The sequence below is a fragment of the Acartia tonsa genome, chromosome 3, assembly GCF_053477335.1.
Source record: "Acartia tonsa isolate MP-2025a chromosome 3, ASM5347733v1, whole genome shotgun sequence".
Lineage (NCBI taxonomy): Eukaryota > Metazoa > Arthropoda > Copepoda > Calanoida > Acartiidae > Acartia > Acartia tonsa.
Window position 1 is genome coordinate 15,453,409 of NC_137262.1, and position 23,749 is coordinate 15,477,157.

Consider the following 23,749-nt stretch of genomic DNA (forward strand, 5'->3'; position numbering starts at 1 on the left):
ATCTTAGTAAAAGCACTAAGATTGATAAAATTAACAGTAGCCTAAAATGGACATTTGTCGACTATGTCGAGCCCTTAACAGATGAGGAACTCAAAACATTGCCTTTACTACATGCTGCGTCCCTAGATTTAAGACGTACAAAGAATTAGTATTTTTATATTGAAGGCAGGTAAAAGTCAGGCAGTAGATTGAAGCAAGAGAGGCAGTGAACATTGGACTGTTAATTATTCTGGTACCCAAAGTTTTATAAACGCTCCCTCGTTTTGTGGCCTAAATATTTCATGGACTTTTATTGAATCTTAGTATGAAAAAAAAACCAGCAGTCTTTAAATCTTTTAAGCAAAGAATAACATAATAAAGCAAAGAATAAGTTAGAAAATCACGAAACCCTTACATATTAATACATATTCGCCCATGGTGTTACAGAGTGACGGATGGACGGGCAGACAAAGTGAATTATAGAGTAGCTTCTCTACTAACAAGGATGACAACATGCATAGAAGCAAAGCTCTGAAACGGTAGGACCATCAAACATTAAAACTTGTATAGTGTTAGAATTGAATAATCAGAAAATAAATGTAAATTGTATAAAAGTCGAACGAAACAAAAATTGTACGTAAATCTGCAAAACTGCTTTTTTACAGAATATTGTTTAAGAACATACTTACATTTTTAGGATTTGATTATAGAGATCCTTCGCTTATAACAATGTACTTTGTTGTCCTAGGAATCAGTATTCCAAAAATCAGACCAATCGGATAATTTTATCACATAAAAATTTTAAAAGTTAAATTTCCTATAGGAATCATCATGCAAAGTTTGAAATCGATAGGACAATTTTAACATGTCTAAATTAACTAAAAGAGCTATCCGTTACGTACGGATAAACAGATGGACGGATGTTCGGACCGACCCTAATTATGGAAAAGCTTCACTACTAAAAAGGTAAATCATTCTAAATGTGTCACTTTTATGATGTCACTAGGATAAGGTTTTTGTGTTAAATTACTGCAGTAAAACATTACACTTACAGTTTTTATCTTATTCTTCAGGGAGGCAGGGATGGGATAATGGATAATAGATAAAACTTCCTATTTTTGTGGGGGTTAAGCTATGTTTTTATCTGTTAGTTATTGAGAAGAACATAGGGTTTTGAAGATTAGTTTAGCAATCTTTGTTTATTGCTTCTTTGGGCCATGGAAAGAAAACGAAGTTGCGGCTTTCGTCGCATTCTTACAGTAGCTTTTGAAAGGTTATTCCAGGTTAGGTAAGTGTTAATGATTGCCCCGCAGGGTTAGAGCCCCCCCCCCCCCGCAGGGACTAGAAATAGGAGAAAATACGACAAAACCCGAAACTTCGTTTTCTTTCCATGATCCGCTTCTTTTGCTATTGAACCTGTATTTTTATTATTGGGCAAGTCTTACAAATGAAGCTCAGCTTCTCCTACACTATGTGTTTCTGTGGAAATTTTATTAGTATGTAGATCTCCTTACTTGTTCTATCAAATCATGGATAGTTTTATTTTTTGTTAAATCTAATTTAAATTAAATTTTTATATATTTTTACTCCTCTACATTAATCGTATTTGGGCCCAGAGGCGTTCAGAAAGGGGTTGTATCTAAATCAAGTGGGGTAGAACTAGACACACCCCTTAAAATTGAGGATTGGTAAAAAAAATTAGCTTAATTCGCGGCAATAAAATTTCACCCCTCCAGTTGTCTGTAATACACCCCCAACTTGATTTTGGGTTAAGGGGGGTGTCAAAATTTTCAATTTTCTCTGGTAAAACCCTCTAAACGCGGCTGATTTGGGCTATCTGTTATAAAAAAAAACTTTAAAGGGCGAATATAGGTTCGATATGATATGAGCTTATATCAAAGGTGCCATTGCATAGTTTTAGAATATCTATGTTAAATTTAAAAATTCAAAAAAATCCTTAAGTAGATTTTACAATTTTCGTGTTTTCTTCAACATATAATAAATGAGATGGCCTACAAAATCGTTTATTTTAGCCCTTTACAAGACTTTTTTTGACTAGTTTTCTTAAGTTTAATTGCTTATTTCATTGGCATGCATCTTAAATGATAATTAAAATGTTTATTTTATTTAATTATATAGTATTTTATTCAAATTTTAAATAGCGTCAAAAATTTTGCTTTATAGTGCATCATAAAGATAAATATTAAGTTTTTAAATTCATTTTCTCTACTAAGATTTTAGATTTATTCATGATGAATACAATTTATTTATATAAAAATATATAATATGTAAAATATATTTACCCTTTGTAGCCTGGGTAAAGACACAAACATGATGCAACTTTTAGCAAACAAACATAATATTTTAATTTTGAAATATTTTTTTAAAATTAGTTTTCAGCCCTCCCTTTTTCAATGTACTTTTACAAAATTATGTTATGAAAAATTTATTTGATCAAAAGTAAAAGTTGCAGCATCCTTTTTTTCCCCATTCCTTTCGTCTTCATTATGACTATGATTGAACAAAAGCTTTATAATACAACCTTCCAACGCAGCCTTGTGTGATGCAGGGATGTTTGGATTCCTTAGGGAACCACACAAGTTACGCGAAATGGCGTAATTATATCAACGAATCAGTTCGGTTTTAGGCTAGAAACGGACTTATACAGTTAAATATGTCAATGTCTTTAAGTTACTTATAATCTATATAATTGCACGCTTGAAATAAGCCCATATCATATCAAACCTATATTCGCCCTTTAACAACAAAGTAGGTATACATTTAGAATTAAGATATGCAATTTTGACTGCTGATATAACCCAGTAATAGTAGTGCGGATACATACAACTATCTTCATATCAAAATAAGTCGTGTCTAAAATTATTTTTCTTGGATATATCACAACACTGTACCAGGGATCTTAGAGGACAAGGCAATGGACAATACTTTGACAAATATACCCCTTCTATATATCAAATTATATAGAGACAGAGAACAACTATTTTAGGTTAGGTTAGGTTATAGGCTAGGGAGCCGAGCGCTGCGAGACAAGGGGGCCGAGTACTGCGGCTAGGCAGGCTAGGGAGCCGAGCACTGCGGCCAGAGTTCTCTGTTGGGGGGGGGGGGGGGGGGGGGGTAGGTTACTAAAATTTTCAAAATTGAAAAAAAAATTTTCTAAGAGGATATTACCTAAAGTCCAATGGCCCCTCCCTCCTGGCAAGGTTGTGGTGTTTTATTTACATCGACTTTTGAAAGTTGATTAAATAAACTCTATTTTAAAGCTTTTTTTTATGCTAGGTTAGGTTAAGTTAAGGGTAGAAGAACCCCACAATATCTATAATTTTGTTCCTTCAAAAATTAAAAAAGAAGGTTAAAGCACCGTCGGTTTAAAAAAGGGTTTAAATGAGAGCACAGCCTGTCCTATTGTTATACCTGAGTAGATGACAACTATAGGAACCATAGTTGATGATAAACTGTTTACAGCAATGCAGGTATTCTTATCCGTATACTTTATACAAATACTGTTCTTATCATCAAGCTGGCATTACGTATTCGACATCTTGGTGGCTTGACTGTTAGGGCGGCAGTCGCCATTTTTAGAGTGCTGGTCAGCTTCGATATTAGAGCTATGCAAGTATTCTTTTCAGTATACAAATACTGTTCATAGCATGAAGCTAGCATTACATATACGCCATCTTGGTTGCTTGGTTGTTCCGACGGCAGCCGCCATTTATTTTGAAAGTTCTGGGCAGATAAAAGGTGAATTAAAGATTTGATTCTGTACAGAATTATCATGTTATTATAGGGATTTCTCAAGTTAATTTACTAAAATGTACAAATCAAAGATAATACTCAACCCCCCCCCCCCCCCCCCCGGGTGTTAGATATCTGTTAACGTGCCTGTATAAATATTCTAATATTCAATTTAAAACTGAAATATTTCCTAATCTTCATTATTTTAAACACTAAACCTTTTGTAAAAATAACACCATTTTACAAAAACACTTGAAAATGTATGAATAGGATGTTTAAAATGATAATATTAGGTATCATTCATGTGTCTTGTTGTTATTTTATTTCTTTTGTGTTCTTAGGTAAACATAGCATGGTTTTAGAACAAAAAATGAATATCATCTTTAAGGCTCTTCAGAAACCTTTTGGTTGTTTGAATTATAAGAAAGCTTAGTTTTTTTATATTTTATTTGTATACTGGTATATATTATTCTTTTATGATAAGAAAAAAAAGTCATTTTTAGATTATTGAGAAAAATGTTAGATTTTAAATAAATTTTTAATGCTATACATTTTAGATTATTTATATTTTAGAAAGTTATTTCATGTTTTAAACTATATCAAATATTAATTTTGATATTTTATTTATAAAAAAAGTTTAGGGTTGTACGAAAAATAACCATTTTCCCGACCTTTGGTAGATGGAAAAAAAAATTACAAGACTAACCATTCGTAGCCACCGCGTAGAACTTTGTGCCACATCCTCTTCTCTGATACGTTGCTGCGTAGACTCGGCACTTTGCATGCAAAGTCAAATTATTTGAGCTGCGTAGAGTAGCGCCAAGTCATTTCTCCTTGCTGAGTAGGTCCCCATAATGGCCGCTAACTTTAAATTAGCTGTTTTTTGGCTGCTGATGTCATTCTTAATGAATACTAACAATTGAAAGTTAATTGTTTTGGTAAAGTTTTCTAGTTTTATGTAAATTTATTGGAATAAACTTATTGTTTTGTACTAAAATTAGGTCTAAAATTAAACTTATTGTGAAAAAAAATTAGAACATAAATTTGATCTCATGGTCATGTGTTTTTGTGCTTGTTTTTGCTGTAAAATCATTTAAAATCATATGACATTTTAAATTACTGAATATTTATCATATTTAATGATTCTTTGAATATAAATGAAAATTCAAATTGGTATCATTATTTGATTTTGCACTAATTTTTTTGTGCACAGTTTTAATTGGAGTTTTTAATGTCATGTAGAAATGTAATTTTTAACAGATAAATCTAGAATTATTTTATACAGATAAATACATTAATAAAATAAAGTTTCAATATTACTTTCTTTTTATAACCAAATCAATAATTTTTATTGATTTGAATAAAATTTAAATATTTTAGAAAATGTTTCATTTTATAATATTTAGAAAGAAAACATTCATATTGATTTTCCAACTGTTTTTATGTTTTCAATTAGCAGTAATTTATATTTATTTTATAGTTGTACCCATATATTAATACAGAATTCTTTCATTATGGAGTAAAAACTGTATTTTTATTGCTATAATGGCCCCCTGTTATAATCATTAAGAATTTATGCCCCCTCTCCCCCTTTTGTTTGTATAATATCTTATTACTAACAATTGCACTCTCCCTATCAATAATATTCTCTTTATATCATAATTATCAAGGAAGCAAGGAGTAAACTTACTGAAAAAGTTAACCAAAATTAGAATAATAATTGGTTAGAAATGGGTTATAGTCCCTTTTGTGACAACGCCTCTTAAGGGGCGTTTTATTGTATTTTCATAGTAGGTTTTCTCCTAGCCATTGCGGGGCAATCACCTTATCACCCTTAAGAGGCATTGTCACGAAAAGGAATATACCCTTAAAATGTGTAAAATTTTGGCCTTTGAATACTTCAGAAGATGTTTTTATTATTTTACTAATCTATTCTTTCCCCCCACCCCCCTTATCCGTGGGTAATAATAGAAAGGAATGACTGATATTGATTATTTGGAGCATGTTATTTATTGATATAAATAGTAAATATATTTATATATGTATGTATCTCTAAAATATGTATATTGTACTGTATGTATAGAGAAATATGCATTAGTTTCTAACAATAATTATTTATTAATTAGGCACATATACAAGCATAACTATTGTGTATTATTCACCAGTAATTGATTTTGAAGATAATTATAATTCAATGTTTTTATTTTGTAACATCTTTAGGTAACAATTCTATATGGACATATATTGAATTATATGATGCAGGGCTCGGCAGATGCTGGTTATTTTATTTTACTTTCTGCTGCCGCTTGCCCAATGGTGTCAGACATTCAGCAACTAAAAGGATAGCTGTTTGTGGTGACAAAAGCAGTTGCAGCCGACCTTGATTAAAAGATTTCATTTGTCCTCAGCGGAGCCGCTATTTTTTTAAAACTTTCAGTACTCTGCAGCTAAGCTGTTTTTTTTTTAATATTTGGCTGCTAAACTTTGATATCATCAGTAGCCATTACATTGACTTTTTAGCCGTTTTTAATATAAAAATTGTAACCTAATATAATTCAAAACATGATATTTCAATTAATTGAAGTATTTGATAAAAAGATATAAGAAAAGATAATCATCATCAGTGAAGGAGCTTTTCTCAGAAATCTAGTTAATAATTCTTTGATAACAATAAAGAAAATTAATAAAAATAATACAAAAGAAAAGTTATTAATTTTCTGTGAAAACTTTTTGTAATATTCTGTGTTGTGCTGCGTAGAACCTTCTCTTCTAGCTGTTTAACAGAGATAAGCTAACAAGTTTTTTTTATTGAATTTATTAGTAGGGAAGCTACTCTATTATTTACTCTGTCTGTCCGTCTGTCCGTCAGTCGGTAACGCTATGGGGGAAATGTAAATTTCTCAACTGCTTTTTAAGATATATTGCTGCTGTTTTTATAAAGACTAAAATACCCATCACCAAAGATCACATAGCTATGTTAATCTGTCAGTCTTCTGGGCATGATACAAAATACTTATTTATATTTATGTTTTTTTTTATTCTCTTATACTAATTATTACACATTTTCTCTCAATTTTCTCTTTTTATGTCCACTAAACATCTACTCCATAGCTCACTTGGTCCGTTTATCCATCCATGATGTTGTCATTTTTGTTTTAATGATAAAAAGTTATTTTTTATTTTCAAATTGAGGTGCAAAGAATTTCTTTATTTTTTATTTTTTTTATATTTTCTGCAGATTTTGTTTTAAAATTATGTTAAAATTGGTTGATTTTTGTACCATTTAAACAAACTTTTATTGAATATTGCAACATTTTATATTTTACTTGCTATTAAATACATATAAATGATTATTTCATAAATTACTTTTGTATAAATTGTATTTGTAGTGAAGCCATATTTTAACAAATAATACTCCTATAAGCTTTCTGTAGAAAAATGTACGTTTAGAATACATGTCAAAGTTAAAATTATGGAAATTTATGAATTTTCATTTCCTTAACAATTCTAGAAAACCTGAATTCAAGTTAACTTGAAGTTGAACTGTACATTTTATTAATTATGTTTTCTTAATTTTACATCAAATGCTATGCGCAAGTCAAAAAGACTGTTTTTTAATTTTTATACATTTCACATTTTTAGCAGAAATTAGAGTTTATAGCGGTTACATCCCCTAGCATCTGGTGGCTTTTTATTTAAAGGGGAGATAAAATTGCTTGAACCATCCCACAACTTAAAATAAAATAGCATAAAACAATCACAGGACCTATGTGAAGTTTACCTGAAATAGAGAACTCTCATTGGTTCAGCAGTTGTTGAGATCTTAAGTTTCAGACATAAAAAAGCCTTACTACTTTGCGTAAAAGGATAGTTAGTAAAATTTTTTACAACTTCATTTAATTATTTTTTTATGATCACAAACAAAAGAAACATAAAACATAGTTTTATTTAAATATAACACGTTTGATAAATTTTCCAATTTTAGAAATTGTGCTGATTCCAGCTGTTTTGCTGTTTTCGTTTACATGACAAATAGTTTTAGAGGAAGAATTACTTGTTTATTGTTGATATTTAGAAAAGTTATAGTTGTAAGTGGAAGGTTAATTCGTCTCTTATTTACAAACTATATTTTGGTTTTAATTAATTCATAAGTTGTGTCTTTAAGAAAAAGGTTGATCAGCCGCTTTTGAAATTACTCCATGATGAATGTGATGTGTATCATATAAGAAAGTTTAAAGGTTTTAAATATAGTGTTCAGAAAAAATTAAGAGAAATTCACCTCTTTTATATCACCTCCATGTACTTTGGAATGTACAGTATTAGATGAAAATTTTTTTCACCTCTTGTATGATATTTACTCTATGTTGGTGTGTATTCTATTGGAAAGTTTGAAAGTTTGGATGGATAACATTGAGCACATTTTTCTTGGAATGGTGGAATATGACAGCCAGGAATAAAGGTAGACTGCATATTTTTAAATTATTAAATAATTTAGAAGATAGCTTATTAAAGTAAAAGAATGAAGAGGGCACAAGCTATATGTAACCCAACCCACGGGTTTGGGACCCTGGGCCGACTTTCAATTGGGTCTTTGAAAATCAGCCAATAGCGTCGGAAATATGAGTTTCCCACCAGGTAGTTGTCTAGGTTATACATCTACACTCTTACATTCATTGATAGCTTACAAATTATCATTGCTATTAAAGATTAAGTAAATTAAGATGAAACAATGATGACAACATCTATATGTATCGAAACTCATAAATATCAAACCAAAAAGGGTTCAATTAAGGGGCAAATTGAGTGGATATTCATTGGTCAGCAGAATCTGAACAGCTGCTTATTCCTAAGCATTATTGATAAACTGACAGACCAAGTAAGATGTAGAGTGCATCAATGACGTCCAAGCGTATTTTTGAGTGGGGGTAAAATGAGGGGTTTCAAAGGGGTAAATAAACACCCCTTTACCCCCCTCCCCCTTGGCATCTATGGAGTGCATGCTTATTGGTCAGCAAATATCCAAACAATTCTGAGTGTTCTGTTTTTAAAAAACAATCATTCGAATCTCTTATATAATAGCCGTGTAAATCAGACAGACAAAGTGAAATATAGATTACTTTCGCTACCTTTTAAAAATTTATCATTTTCAATGAAGCCCTTATCAAAACTGGCGAGGAATTTATTTTTGTTAATACCTGTATTTCTGAAATGATTGTGGCTGCACCGCAAAACATCAGAAACAGAAATAATAATTCAAAATATATTCATTCATTTCTTTCCCCCCGTCCAACAGTGGTTTATAGATCCTCTTTAATGTGCAACGATGTAGCTTCTTTTAGGCCTGGGAAGATTTATAACTAATTTGGAAGAGGGTATCACCAATTTTTCCTTTTTAAAACTGAAAGTGAGTAAGGGGGCTTTAACTTCCCCTACCCACCACCTCAAGTTTCACTAGAGTCCTTTAGAGCTGTGGCTGACATCTTATAATTCTTATTAGAGTCTTAGGTTGACCAAATTGGCTCTTTTACTGAAATCATCTACCAATGTTAGTAGAATCCCTGGTCACCAGTAAGGAACGCGACAAAGTGTCTCAAAAATCAGCCATGGATTATCCATCTCTTTTTTTAGGGGTTCTCTTTCCCACTTCCCTTATTTATATGACGTCACATGGCTGATTTTTTAGATATAATGTCCAACTACACCAGGAAGTCAAAAAAACTCAATCATTGGGGAACTTTTATTACATCTTGATTAGCAGTGTATAAACTTTTATTCCGTTAGTTTTTCTACAGAATTATATTATTATTGGAGTGTAACTTAATTTTACCCTTGGTTGATTCTGATTGTCCTTGTTATTTCTTGCACCAAATTATGGCTGGGATTTCCAAACTAAATCACAACTTGGAAGGAATTGTTATTCCAATCTTCAAGAATATTTGAAGAAAAAACAAATATTTGATTTATATAGTCCCTATACAGAATATTGATGATTTTAAGAAACGTTTTAATTGGAGAAAATGCTAGTTAATCAAATACTTTTAACCCCCCAACCCCCAACAAAAAGGTTATGAAACGACCAGTCAAGTCATTTGCAAGATCTTTTATTCTTTGTCTGGTTTTTAAAATCCTTAGCTTTTCAGTTCTTTTTTTTATTATGATTTTTAGATAAGCTTTTTTAAAACATTTTAATTATAATATTTCTTACTTTGTATTAAATTCAAAATATTTGAGTTTATTTTAATTTAGAAGTTTTAGAGTTTGTTTCAAGATATTTTGAGATATTAATTAAAAATCTTTTAATTAAATACACGATGCTTAATAAAAGAAAATCATTCACACAAAAAAACACAGCTTATAATACTCTAATATTTAGTCTAAAATACTTTAATTATTTAATTTATCTTTCTTCAAGGCAGCAATTTTCTGTTTTGGACAGGGTTCCTAAAGACTCTCCACCCTGTCACAAAAGTTAATGTTTAAAAAAACTGTCAATTTGTTTTATTAATTCAAAGGAAAATTTGTGAATAATTCTGTATAAGAGGGAAAAGATAATTTCTTGTATTCAAAATATAAAAAAAATTACAAAAATAATAAATCTAGAAATTTACTTTTTCTCTGGAAATTAAATGCTCGAGCTTTATATATATTATATATGTTTGAATCTTAACCCAAAAGATGTCATAAATGGTACCTGCTACTACTTTGTTAGTGATGATGTTAGATGGAACAGTAGAAAAAATGTTTGAACTAAGTGGACATTTATTTAAGATGTTAAAATAAATTGAAAATGAGTATTATTGTAGTACAGGGTAGTCCTTCAGAGTTAGGGCATTGCAGGTTTTCTGCCTACAAAGTTAGAGCTCCCCGCTTACTCCTAATTTTGCTGTGGTGAAGTTGTACTTGGTTCAACTCAAGATTGTCGGAATCAGAGACTATTAATAAACAATTCATAGACTACTTTTTTATAATTATTTTAAATAACTTTTTTTTTTACAAAATTTTATTATTTTTGTTATTTTATATTAAATAATTTTAAGGAAAAATGCATTAATTCAAAAATATTTTTAAACATGTCTGTCTGTGAGAGGGATTCAAATTTTATTTAATGTTTTATGGTACATTGAAATTTATCATACAAGTTTCTACGCCCCTATCCTATAGTTGCTTTGTTATAAGTGGTGGGATGAGAAAAGAAATTTTTATTTCACTTTTTATTTTAAAACTAAAATCAAAGGGAAGGTTGATTACCCCCCCCCCCCCCTTCGCTTAACTTCCCCTAGAGGCCTTAAGGGGCGTAGCCGCTAGTAATATTAAATATTATATTACATTATATCCTTGCAGCAGACGTTATTTATAGGAAGAATCAATTTCCAACCTAGATATTATTACAAAGAGAAAAAACTGGACAAGAATAACAACATTCATAATATCTAAAAACCACAGTTGTTTCTGTTGTGAATGCATTATTAGACTTATATTCAATATTTTGAGTGTTATTAGTCGCGTGTGTTTTTTGAGCAAGGCATTTTGAGCATTATATCTGTAACTTGAAGCTACGCCCAAACGGGCAAGGGGAAGGAGGTTAAGAAGACCCTTCCATTTTCAATTTTAGTACACGGTGTTTCAAAAGAAACTGCGTTTTCCAGTTTTGAGAAACAACCAAAAGGAATAGAAAAAAAGGATTATAGGTCCATATTCTATGTAAAAATGTACATCGGATTTACTTAAGGTGTTTTTTGATATCTCTAAAAATGCTGCTGCACTGATTGGTACATGTAGGGGAAAAATGCTTGATGTTGAATATGAGATATCAATTAGATTGAAATAACTTGTATATCTTGCAACATATTGTTTCAAAAGTACAATAACGAAGTAGTAAACGGTTGAATCAATGCAAATCTGGAAAACGCAGTTTTCTCTGAAACACCCTGTATAAAAAATTGGAGAGGTTAATTTTTTCTCTTGGTAGGGTTCTGGTAACCTCCCTCAAAATAGTTATAAACCTTCACAAAACCTAAAGATGAAAAGCTAAATTATAAAGGTTCAGATGTTATCAAGACCTTTTGTTATACATATACAGACAGACATCCTGTTTCTTTAATATAAGGATTGTCACTTATCCAATATAGCAGCAGAAGGAACTATTTTCAATACTTAAGGTTTTGATCCAAACTACAAAATAGTTCAACATCCCAGGAAACTTAGGAGATAAGACAATGGACGATAATGAAAATAGAAACCCTCAATTATGATGTTCAAAATTATTGTTATAAAAGTTTGGAACTCTTAGTTATTAGCCAGTAGTTGTAAAATTTATTAAGCCAACGAATGAGAGAACATATCAATAAAACTTAGGGGACAAATATGATTTACAGTCCAATGTCCCCTCCCGACGAACCCCAAACTGTCCCAGTTATGAGAAAGACGATTCCATTTACGTCATATACGTTTCGGGAAAGAAAAAGGGAAGGGGGGGAAGAATATCTCTTCAAAAGAGATGGGAGAAAAGGGAAGAGATTTTCTTCCCCCCTTTCCTTTTTTACATGACGTCACAGGAAATCGTCTTGCTCAAAACTGGGACAGTTTGGGGTTCGTCTCCCCTCCCTCCCAATAGCAACCCATCAACAAGCGGATGAATAAACCAATACAAAAGATCTAAAAAGTAGCTTTGTCACAAAATGAAATTAAATAATGTAAAGCAACTAAGTTGTAGAGAACACGCTTTGCATTTTAATAATAATTGTAATAGTACACCATTTATTTCTATGCCATTATCAGTTCTACTGCAATCCCACTTGTCCCCACCTCCCCTCTTTTTGCTTTACAGGGATGAATGAATAGGAAAATTTTTAATATAATGATATCAACCCAAGATACCCAAATTCTATGCGATTTCATTTAGCGATTCTCTTTGTATTAAAGTTTTTTTAACACATTTTATCAGAATTTTAATTGTCCCCCTCCATCTTAGGAATAACATTTTCTTGTATTTTTAATCACTTTCCTTTCTTTGGTATTAGATTTTCTTGTCCTTCTATCCACTTCCCTTCTTTGATATTAGATCTTCTTGTCCTTCTATCCACTTTCCATTCTTTGGTATTAAATTTTCTTGTCCTTCTATTTACTTTTCTTTCTTTAGTATTAGGTTTTCTTGTCCTTCAATCCAATTTCCTTTCTTTAATATTAAATTTTCTTGTCCTTCTATCCACTTTCCTTTCTTTAATATTAGATTTTCTTGTTCTTCTATCCACTTTCCTTTCTTTAGTATTAGATTTTCTTGTCCTTCTTTCCACTTTCCTTTCTTTAAAATTAGATTTTCTTGTCCTTCTATTCACTTTTCTTTCTTTAGTATTAGATTTTCTTGTCCTTCTATCCACTTTCCTTTATTTAGTATTAGATTTTCTTTTACTTCTATCCACCTTCCTTCTATGGTATTAGTTTTTCTTGTTCTTCTGTACACTTTCCTTTCTCTAGTATTAGATTTTCTTGTCCTTCTATCCACTTTTCTTTTCTTTAGTATTAGATTTTCTTTTACTTCTATCCACTTTTCTTCTATATCATTGGATTTTCTTGTCCTTCTATCCACTTTTTTTCTATGGTATTAGATTTTCTTGTCCTTCTATCCACTTCCCTTCTTTGATATTAGATCTTCTTGTCCTTCTACCCACTTTCCTTTCTTTAGTATTAGATTTTCTTGTCCTTCTATCCACTTTCCTTCTATTGTATTAGTTTTTCTTGTTCTTCTATCCACTTCCCTTCTTTGATATTAGATCTTCTTGTTCTTCTATCCACTTTCCTTTCTTTAATACTAGTTTTTCTTGTCCTTCTATCCACTTTTCTTTCTTTAATATTAGATTTTCTTGTCATTCTATCCACTTTCCTTCTATGGTATTATATTTTCTTGTCCTTCTATCCAGTTTTCTTCTATGTCATTAGATTTTCTTCTCCTTCTATCCACCTTTCTTCTATGTTATTAGATTTTCTTGTCCTTCTATCCACTTCCCTTTTTTGATATTAGATCTTCTTGTCCTTCTATCCACTTTCCTTTATTTAATATTAGATTTTCTTGTCCTTCTATCCATTTTCCTTTCTTTAGTATTAGATTTTCTTGTCCTTCTAGCCACTTTCCTTCTATGGTATTAGATTTTCTCGACCTTCTATCCAGTTTCCTTTATGTCATTAGATTTTCTTGTCCTTCTATCCACCTTCCTTCTATGTTATTAGATTTTCTTGTCCTTCTAGCCACTTTCCTTCTATGTTATTAGATTTTCTTGTCCTTTTATCCACCTTCCTTCTATGTTATTAGATTTTCTTGTCCTTCTATCCACCTTCCTTCTATGGTATTAGATTTTCTTGTCCTTTTATCCACCTTCCTTCTTTGTTATTAGATTTTCTTGTCCTTCTATCCACCTTCCTTCTATGGTATTAGATTTTCTTGTCCTTTTATCCACTTCCCTTCTTTGATATTAGATCTTCTTGTCCTTCTATATACTTTCCTTTCTTTAATATTAGATTTCCTTCTATCCACTTTTCTTCTATGGTGTTAGATTTTCTTTTCCTTCTATCCACTTTCCTTTCTATGTTATTAGATTTTCTTGTCCTACTATCATCCTACTGGGCTTATGCTGTTTCACAATGCACCAAAACAAGCATAGGATGGTCCATAATTTCGGGAAAATCAAATTTACATGTCAGACTTTAGGGTATTGGGGGTATTCCAAGGTTTATGTCCCTAGAAAAACCATCTAACCCTACAATTTTTTCAGTTAAGTATAAATTTACATCTAATATGTATATTATTATAATCGTCAAAAATGTAATAATCTATCCCATAGTGAGTTTGTGCTATCATTCCTTTATTTCCTTTCTAGGAAATCTTCCCAGGGGACCAAACTTCATCCCCATAGCAGGCCTTATCCCAGGAATAAAGGGATAGGCTAGTGTTGATATGAAAACATTCAAGTGGATAAAACTTCACGCTAATGAATTTTTCTTATCCCTCATAAAAATATGTCAAATGGGGGAGGGGGAAATAATTACCTATTCTTTTATTGTATTGGATATTTACACCATTCTTTCTCTTTCTACTTATATCAAAAACTATTTTACAGGGTGTCATGAGAAAATCAACAAAATATCAATGACATCCAAGCTTTTTTTTATTTTGGGAGGGGTTATAAAATCTCAATGGGAGAGGTCATTTGTAAAATAAGAGTTTTTCACTAAAGCATGAAGAACCAGAAAATGTTGGGGCTTTACAAATATGAACCAATTTAATAGACTAACAAATAGAATGTAGTAAAAAATCAGAAATTTGGATGTAAAAAAAAATAATCTTTTATTGAAAATCCTGTATATATATGTAGTGTACATTCCACACTTTATATTCTAGCTTCACTGGCCATTTACTTACAAAACTTGTACAAAAGTGCTAAAAATAGAAAATCTATGTAGAAGGGAAAATTATCTTCAGTTTTTACATTTAGGTATTTTATAAACATTTCTGTCTTATTTTCAGCACAGTTACTCATTATATTGCGCCAATTTTAAAAGACACTGATTTGAATTATTTACATTAAAGCTGCCATAAAGGAGTGCAATATTGGTCCAGTGGTAAGTGAGATCTTTTGGTACAGTCAGACAGACAAACATCCTGTTCTTTTTTCGATCAACTTAAACACTTTCATACAAGAAGTTATTAATTTTTATAAATTGAGAATAAAACTTAAGCAATAATAAAATCAGTTTGATTTGATGTTTTGTTCTGTTTTGTGTGAACAATCTTTGCTACACAATACTACTGCATTACGACTTACAGTACAACAAGGTACCACAATCTTACTCTATTAATAATGTACCACAATCCTTCCAGGGAGTAAGGGAGGGGACAACAGGCAATTAATTCAATATAAGAGTTATCAAAGAAAAAGCATGAAATCCAGTTTAATCCAATAAATTTGTAGGAAATTATAAAGGGATTGTTAATTGAATAATAGATTTCCATAGCGTCATGAAAAGTGAAATCACAACTTGTTTTTAATGAAATATATTGAGGTTTTTTGGTGTGATTTTTATATTAAAAGATTATTTGACCCGGCCAGCTGCTAGCAAGAATATGACTGCCCCTTTTTATTCTGTTTATTCTCCTCTCCCTTCTCCCCGTCTGCTACATTCCAAACTAACACAACGAGTGTTTATTTCCCTTGCCCCCACTTCCCTTATCCCTTCTCCCCGTCTGCAATATTCAAAACATACATAACGAGTAGCGGCATTTCATGCGCAAGTCCCCAAACTCAGTCAGAAACTGCTAAATTCTTGCACATTCCCTTTAAGCCAGTCCCCAAAGTCTGAGACTCCTAAAAATTGAATATTCGATCCATTGTCCCCTCCCTTACTCCCTGACAATCCTTCATAGAAAAAGGTACCACAATCTTACTCTATTAATAATGTACCACAATCCTTCATAGAAAAAGGTACCACAATCTTACTCTATTAATAAGGTACCACAATCCTTCATAGAAAAAGGTCCCAAAATCTTACTGTCTTCAAATGTTTATTTAATAATTTGACCATGGACTTTAAGGAATAATAATGGTTGATAAATTTATGTTCATTTCCAATCATGATAAGCAAAATTACCCCTTCTGTAGTTAAAAATTATTGGCAAAAAAGTGTGAACTATACTAGTTTATACTACCCAATCAAGGTTTATCAAAATAACATAAATTTTAAACCAACCAATGTAATTTACCAATAGGTTTAAACTACTGAATGGGTTATTTTGTTGATCATAATTGGGAGTTTGCATGTAATTTATCTTCCTTTCTCTTAATCCACGACAAACTATGGAAAACATTTTTTTTCTTCAGGATTAGTTTAAAGGCCAAAACTAAAAAAAATATGTATGATCAACAAATTGGTTGGCGCTTTTCCAGAAACAGCTTGAGGAGCGATGAAATCTCCTGCTCATATTTTTGAATTAATTTAAAAGAGTTTTTTCCTTGTCTAACTCCTGCAGGGCACCCTAACCCTGCGGGGATACTGTTATATGATTTTGGAGAAACTGGTGATTTCAGCTTCTTAATTTTGTTTACTGAAGAGTTTTCCCTCCCAGGGAGATATCGGCAATAAAAAATATACTAAAATGTAAAAGTAGAAATCTCGACAAAATAAATAAACGAGTAAATAAAAGTAAAAATAGAATAAAATGTATAAGAAAAGTTAAAAATAATTCAAATAAACAGAAAAAATGAATTATTGTACGCCCATTTATCGTCATTCCTTTGGACATTCTTGGAGTGAACGGACGCAACTAAATAAGCGTCTCTCTAGTGAAAAATGTTGGGCATATTATAGGTATGTTGATTTAAATAAATAACATTTACATATAATTTAAAGATAATTTCACGTTGAAAAGTTAAAACGAATGTTGTCAAAATTCTAGATAAAAGTAGACTACAAATCCTTTTTTTATGTCTTCTCCTTTTCCTTGGACATAAAAGTATTAAGTTAATAATAGAAAAATATTTATTCAGAGTGGACCTGTTATGCTGTTTGCATAGACCCTAGTTCCTAGAACACCCTGATAAAGACTGGTTTAAAGGTAGGAATTACCCTTTTTAAGCCATTCTAAAGCTATCGTAGTCATAAGTCATAATTATAGTAAATAGAAAAGGAAAGTCTGTACTAAATTATGTAAAAGTTTTACACCAATGAATTACTGAATTGAAATACAAATAGATTAAAAGCGCACAGTAATAAGCTTTATCAAGTAATCCAACATTAATGCTTGAGTTAAGATTTTTAAAAATAGGAGTGTCCTTTAACTTTGCTCCTATTTTTAGATTGATCGTGTCGTGTTGTATCCATGCGAGTATCGTGTGATGAATTTTGTGGATTGTGTGCCTGCTGCCCCATATCCTAGTATCGCTGCTGCCGTGTGCCCTAGAAGCTGCCAATGAGACCAGTTGTGTGCCGCGCCGTCGCCCCCCCCCCCCCCTGATGAATCTACCAGTCACAGGATAATATAATAGATTTGAATGAATAATAGAATAATTATTTAAGACATCATAAATAGTCTTATTACTTGGTTTAATATTGCATATATTAGACATTATTAGAATAGTTGCACTGCTTATATATTTGCAGATAGATAATTAGGTTAGAATTATAACATAATCTAATCAAAACGTACAGTAAATAGTTCTAGTTCTTCAGTCTAATATTCATATATTAGAAATTAATAGAGTAGCTTCACTACTAATAATAAACAAAAAGGTATAAGTAATAAATAAAAAGTTACAATACATAACCAGATCCAGTAAAAAGTATACCACATCACCCTTGTACTCCCCACCAACCATCTGCAGAAGTGTTCCTGCCCTTAGATGTTCGGTTGGTTGTTTGTGAGACCTTAAGCTGCAATTTCCGGTAAGAATCTATTCTTTATTTGCCGGGGTTGTCTCTATTTTCATTTAATTGCAGTTATAAAGAGGTATTAGAATATAGAGGGATAATTGTAAATGAAACCTCTGGGACATTTTCCTTATCTTAGTTTTGATAGATGGAATCATTCCATGTTAAATGAAATAGTACTAGTTGATCGCTGACCCTCTATACAACCTAGTAACTTTATTCTTTTTGTTTAGATTCAATTCAACCTGTATCCAAGGAGACCTTCCATTGAATCTATTGCATATTAAGACGAATTTTCACACAGTTCTTCAAAGTTTATTTTATCATTAGTTGTTATATCCTTGTATTAAATGTGTTTCCTGTATAAATTTTACTACAGTTACATTATTATTCTTGATTATTTCGTCGTCAATAGTGTTCCCTTGTATAGGAGTAGAACAAATGGTTTCTAGATTACCCATTTCATAGAATAATCTAACATTGAATCGGAAAATTGATAGCTAGCATTAAATACAATAAAGCTTGCTCTTCTAGCTCTCCATAGTATTAGTTCTACTCCTTAATAGTTCAAAAACTTTGAACTAGATTGTTCCTTTCACTATTGGCACATTGTAGTACTTGTAACTGTTAGAAACACATTCAAAATGGCAAATAGTATTGTCTCCTCTCTTGCTTATGAGGCCTTAGATATTATCAGAAGTTATTATCGGAATAGCTTATCCATTAATCGGTCTACTGTAGTTTCTAAACTGATAACATTGTATGAGAAAATTTCTCCTTGTTCAGAATCTCAGGATTCATTTAATCTTGCTTTCCATGCTTGCAAAGCAATTAACCAATTCTTGTTTAGAGTAAACAGAGAATCTGGTATTAGTATTGTTAAAGACAAGTTGTTACAGTGTCCACTGCCAAACATTTGTAGTATTGAAAAGGCAACATCTACTGATTTCGATGATCCTGCTAACATAGAGTCCAAAGGAATCCCTCACAAGGTTGAGGTAAATAAATTATTGAATGTTTATCATGAATTGAAATCTATTAATAAACAAATAGTTTTTCATAGCAATAGAGTTTCTGCATTTGCTTTACAATATGATTTAAAGCAAACAGAATTTGGTACACTGTTGTTGAAGTGTATTCCTTCTTTTTCCCCTCTTGATAGAATAGATGAGGATTTTTCTTGCTCAAGCAATAATAAATCTAGAATTGAGCCAGGTTCTTCATTTAGTAGCAAGAATCCAGAAAATATTCTTGCTTCTTCTTTCATTGAAAATAGTTCAGAAGAAAGTTCTTGCTTAAATCCTAGTGTTACTAGGTCAACAGATGACTATTATTTTAATAGTTCAACATGTTCTAGATCTTGCACAAGTTCCAAATTCACTCCTGCCAGATCAAGCATTAGTGAATCTCATATAATAGAAGAACAATCAATTTCTTCTATGCCAAGTCTTGTTGATCCTCCTGCAGTTGTTTCAAATAAAAAACCCATTGAAAATCCTGTTAATGATTCTGGAAAAGTTGTTTTTGAAAGCCCTGTTGTTAACAGGCCTACCAGTGGTAAATTTCCAATCTTGCTAAGTCCTAAACACTACAGGCAAAGTATGAAAAGTCCTGTAAACTACAGGCATGGTATGAAAAGTCCTGTAAACTACAGGCATGGTATGAAAAGTCCTGTAAACTACAGGCATAGTATAATAAGTCCTGTAAACTACAGGCATAGAACTCAAAGCCCTGTAGTGAGTAGGCATAGTACTAATGGATGTTTTCCTACCATTAGTCCATACAATGAAGGTAATAAACATTCCTATCCAAAGAATAACAGGTATAGAAACCAATGCACATATCAAGATATAACTGAATATCTTGCAGGTTTCAGAAAGCAAAGCCCTAGGAATTCTAGGCATAGTAACTATGAAACTTCTAGTTCTTGTACATCATGCACTTATAATTGGGTCAGGCCAATGCCTAGACAAGCACAAAATAAGCCTTTTCATTCTCTTATGACGGAGACACAATTTGCCTCTTCAAACTGCTGTTTTCTTTTGAGTGCAGTCAGCAATGCTCTTATTCCTTACAGCAATAATAGTTTCTTTTGATAATAGTTCACTCAGTGAGTCACTGCCCCTAAATACACGGTATGAGTCACCGCCCCAAATACACGGTGTGAGACACCGCCCCCAAATACACGGTGTGAGACACCGCCCCCAAATACACGGTGTGAGACACCGCCCCCCAAATACATGGTGTGAGACACCGCCCCCAAATACACGGTGTGAGACAACTCCCCCAAATACACGGTGTGAGACACCACCCCCAAAAACATGGTGTGAGTCACCACCCCCAAATACACAGTGTGATTCACCTAAAGATTTACTGGTGTACAATACACTGCAATTATATATAGTTGTCATAGTTGGTTCCATTTCTACTTCTCTTGGTGGAACTATGCTCATTTGTTGCCTAGATGGAAAAATTATCTAGCCAAAATAGTTACTGCAAACAGCTGAATTAACCAGCGCGTTTTGGCGCAGTGTTATATGATTTTGGAGAAACTGGTGATTTCAGCTTCTTAATTTTGTTTACTGAATAGTTTTCCCTCCCAGGGAGATATCGGCAATAAAAAATATACTAAAATGTAAAAGTAGAAATCTCGACAAAATAAATAAACGAGTAAATAAAAGTAAAAATAGAATAAAATGTATAAGAAAAGTTAAAAATAATTCAAATAAACAGAAAAAATGAATTATTGTACGCCCATTTATCGTCATTCCTTTGGACATTCTTGGAGTGAACGGACGCAACTAAATAAGCGTCTCTCTAGTGAAAAATGTTGGGCATATTATAGGTATGTTGATTTAAATAAATAACATTTACATATAATTTAAAGATAATTTCACGTTGAAAAGTTAAAACGAATGTTGTCAAAATTCTAGATAAAAGTAGACTACAAATCCTTTTTTTATGTCTTCTCCTTTTCCTTGGACATAAAAGTATTAAGTTAATAATAGAAAAATATTTATTCAGAGTGGACCTGTTATGCTGTTTGCATAGACCCTAGTTCCTAGAACACCCTGATAAAGACTGGTTTAAAGGTAGGAATTACCCTTTTTAAGCCATTCTAAAGCTATCGTAGTCATAAGTCATAATTATAGTAAATAGAAAAGGAAAGTCTGTACTAAATTATGTAAAAGTTTTACACCAATGAATTACTGAATTGAAATACAAATAGATTAAAAGCGCACAGTAATAAGCTTTATCAAGTAATCCAACATTAATGCTTGAGTTAAGATTTTTAAAAATAGGAGTGTCCTTTAACTTTGCTCCTATTTTTAGATTGATCGTGTCGTGTTGTATCCATGCGAGTATCGTGTGATGAATTTTGTGGATTGTGTGCCTGCTGCCCCATATCCTAGTATCGCTGCTGCCGTGTGCCCTAGAAGCTGCCAATGAGACCAGTTGTGTGCCGCGCCGTCGCCCCCCCCCCCCTGATGAATCTACCAGTCACAGGATAATATAATAGATTTGAATGAATAATAGAATAATTATTTAAGACATCATAAATAGTCTTATTACTTGGTTTAATATTGCATATATTAGACATTATTAGAATAGTTGCACTGCTTATATATTTGCAGATAGATAATTAGGTTAGAATTATAACATAATCTAATCAAAACGTACAGTAAATAGTTCTAGTTCTTCAGTCTAATATTCATATATTAGAAATTAATAGAGTAGCTTCACTACTAATAATAAACAAAAAGGTATAAGTAATAAATAAAAAGTTACAATACATAACCAGATCCAGTAAAAAGTATACCACATCACCCTTGTACTCCCCACCAACCATCTGCAGAAGTGTTCCTGCCCTTAGATGTTCGGTTGGTTGTTTGTGAGACCTTAAGCTGCAATTTCCGGTAAGAATCTATTCTTTATTTGCCGGGGTTGTCTCTATTTTCATTTAATTGCAGTTATAAAGAGGTATTAGAATATAGAGGGATAATTGTAAATGAAACCTCTGGGACATTTTCCTTATCTTAGTTTTGATAGATGGAATCATTCCATGTTAAATGAAATAGTACTAGTTGATCGCTGACCCTCTATACAACCTAGTAACTTTATTCTTTTTGTTTAGATTCAATTCAACCTGTATCCAAGGAGACCTTCCATTGAATCTATTGCATATTAAGACGAATTTTCACACAGTTCTTCAAAGTTTATTTTATCATTAGTTGTTATATCCTTGTATTAAATGTGTTTCCTGTATAAATTTTACTACAGTTACATTATTATTCTTGATTATTTCGTCGTCAATAGTGTTCCCTTGTATAGGAGTAGAACAAATGGTTTCTAGATTACCCATTTCATAGAATAATCTAACAGATACCTAAGATAACTTGTCCAGACCTAAAGTAATAAACAAACAACATAACTACCCCCTCCCCCTTATTTTCATTTTTTAAATATAAAGGGTGGGGGGGATTCATTGCTAAACAATGTGCTTTGAAAAAAAATCTAAATGGTTTAAAATAATAATATTTTTAACCCCCACAAGAAATAAAGAAACTGAATGTTATTATGAAAGCTGATTACACTATGATTAATATCTGTAATATTTTCTTAAATTACTTCTGTCTTGTCCGCAGGCCATTTGGCAGCAGTGTAGCAGAGGGGCCGTTTTGTGGCTTAGAAAATTATAGATGATTGTTTAGGTAGTTTATTTTCTATTTTAGCTACCCTTTCAAAACTTATATTGTCATAAGTATGCAGTTATAATGTTATTAGAGTATTGTTATCAAAGATATTATGTCAGCGATGAACACTTTTATTAGTCGCTGGAAAAATTGAAATCGTATATTGACAGAATGTTAAACGTGGAGGCATTAGATTGACATACAATTTTACTAGTTTATTATCTACTATTTGCTTCGCCCCTGACCTCTAAGAAATGGCTAAGAAGGTCACCAAAGACTTTTATAAAGCTTTCATAAAAATTTAAATCAATTCAGCCATATATTTTCTAGATCTTACAAAAAACCTTACTGCCTTATATTTTAGATAGGGTATATGTAAAAGATCTATATATACTCTTCCCACCCCCCCTCCCAAAAAAAAATTTTAATTTTAAGAAGTTCTAAAGATAGTTACGACAAACCTTCTATATTTTTCTATGGTTAAGTTGGATTTTGATTGAAGTTTGATTTGTAGTTGTTATGATGTTTTTCAAGGAATTTATACAAAAAGTTGAAATGAAAGACTTTAAGATAATTTAACTTAATCAGAAGAGGGCCATTTTTTCTATGGGAGGCTTTTTTCCCTATGCATGCAACTATGAAGGGCCCTAACCTCAAGTGTCCTATACTTGCGGTAGTGTAATTGTCCGCGGCTTTCCTAAACTTAAAATAACCTAAACTGAACTAAAGTAAAAAACAAAAAAACTAACCCTTCTCACATAATATCAATTTGTTTTTTATTTTATGATTTTTAATTTTTAACCTTTTATAACTTAACTTAATACTTCTGTAAAAAAGTAAATTGTAAAGTAGTGTCTCATCTATAAAGGAAAAGTCTAAGTTGTCTAACCACATCATGGTTCACAGTG

The 23,749-nt window shown here is 31.7% G+C and overlaps 2 long non-coding RNA genes across 2 annotated transcripts; both read left to right on the top strand.

Annotated features, from left to right (window-relative positions):
• The first annotated feature begins 16,946 nt into the window (after positions 1-16,946).
• LOC145313439 (uncharacterized) lies at positions 16,947-18,529 on the top strand. Its single transcript, XR_013877334.1, has 4 exons — positions 16,947-17,088; positions 17,268-17,335; positions 17,577-18,162; positions 18,381-18,529. It is a non-coding gene; the product is annotated as an uncharacterized LOC145313439 (long non-coding RNA).
• Positions 18,530-20,677: 2,148 nt separating this feature from the next.
• Positions 20,678-22,433, top strand: LOC145313438 (uncharacterized). The gene is made up of 4 exons (XR_013877333.1): positions 20,678-20,992; positions 21,172-21,239; positions 21,481-22,064; positions 22,283-22,433. It is a non-coding gene; the product is annotated as an uncharacterized LOC145313438 (long non-coding RNA).
• The last annotated feature ends 1,316 nt before the right edge of the window (positions 22,434-23,749 follow it).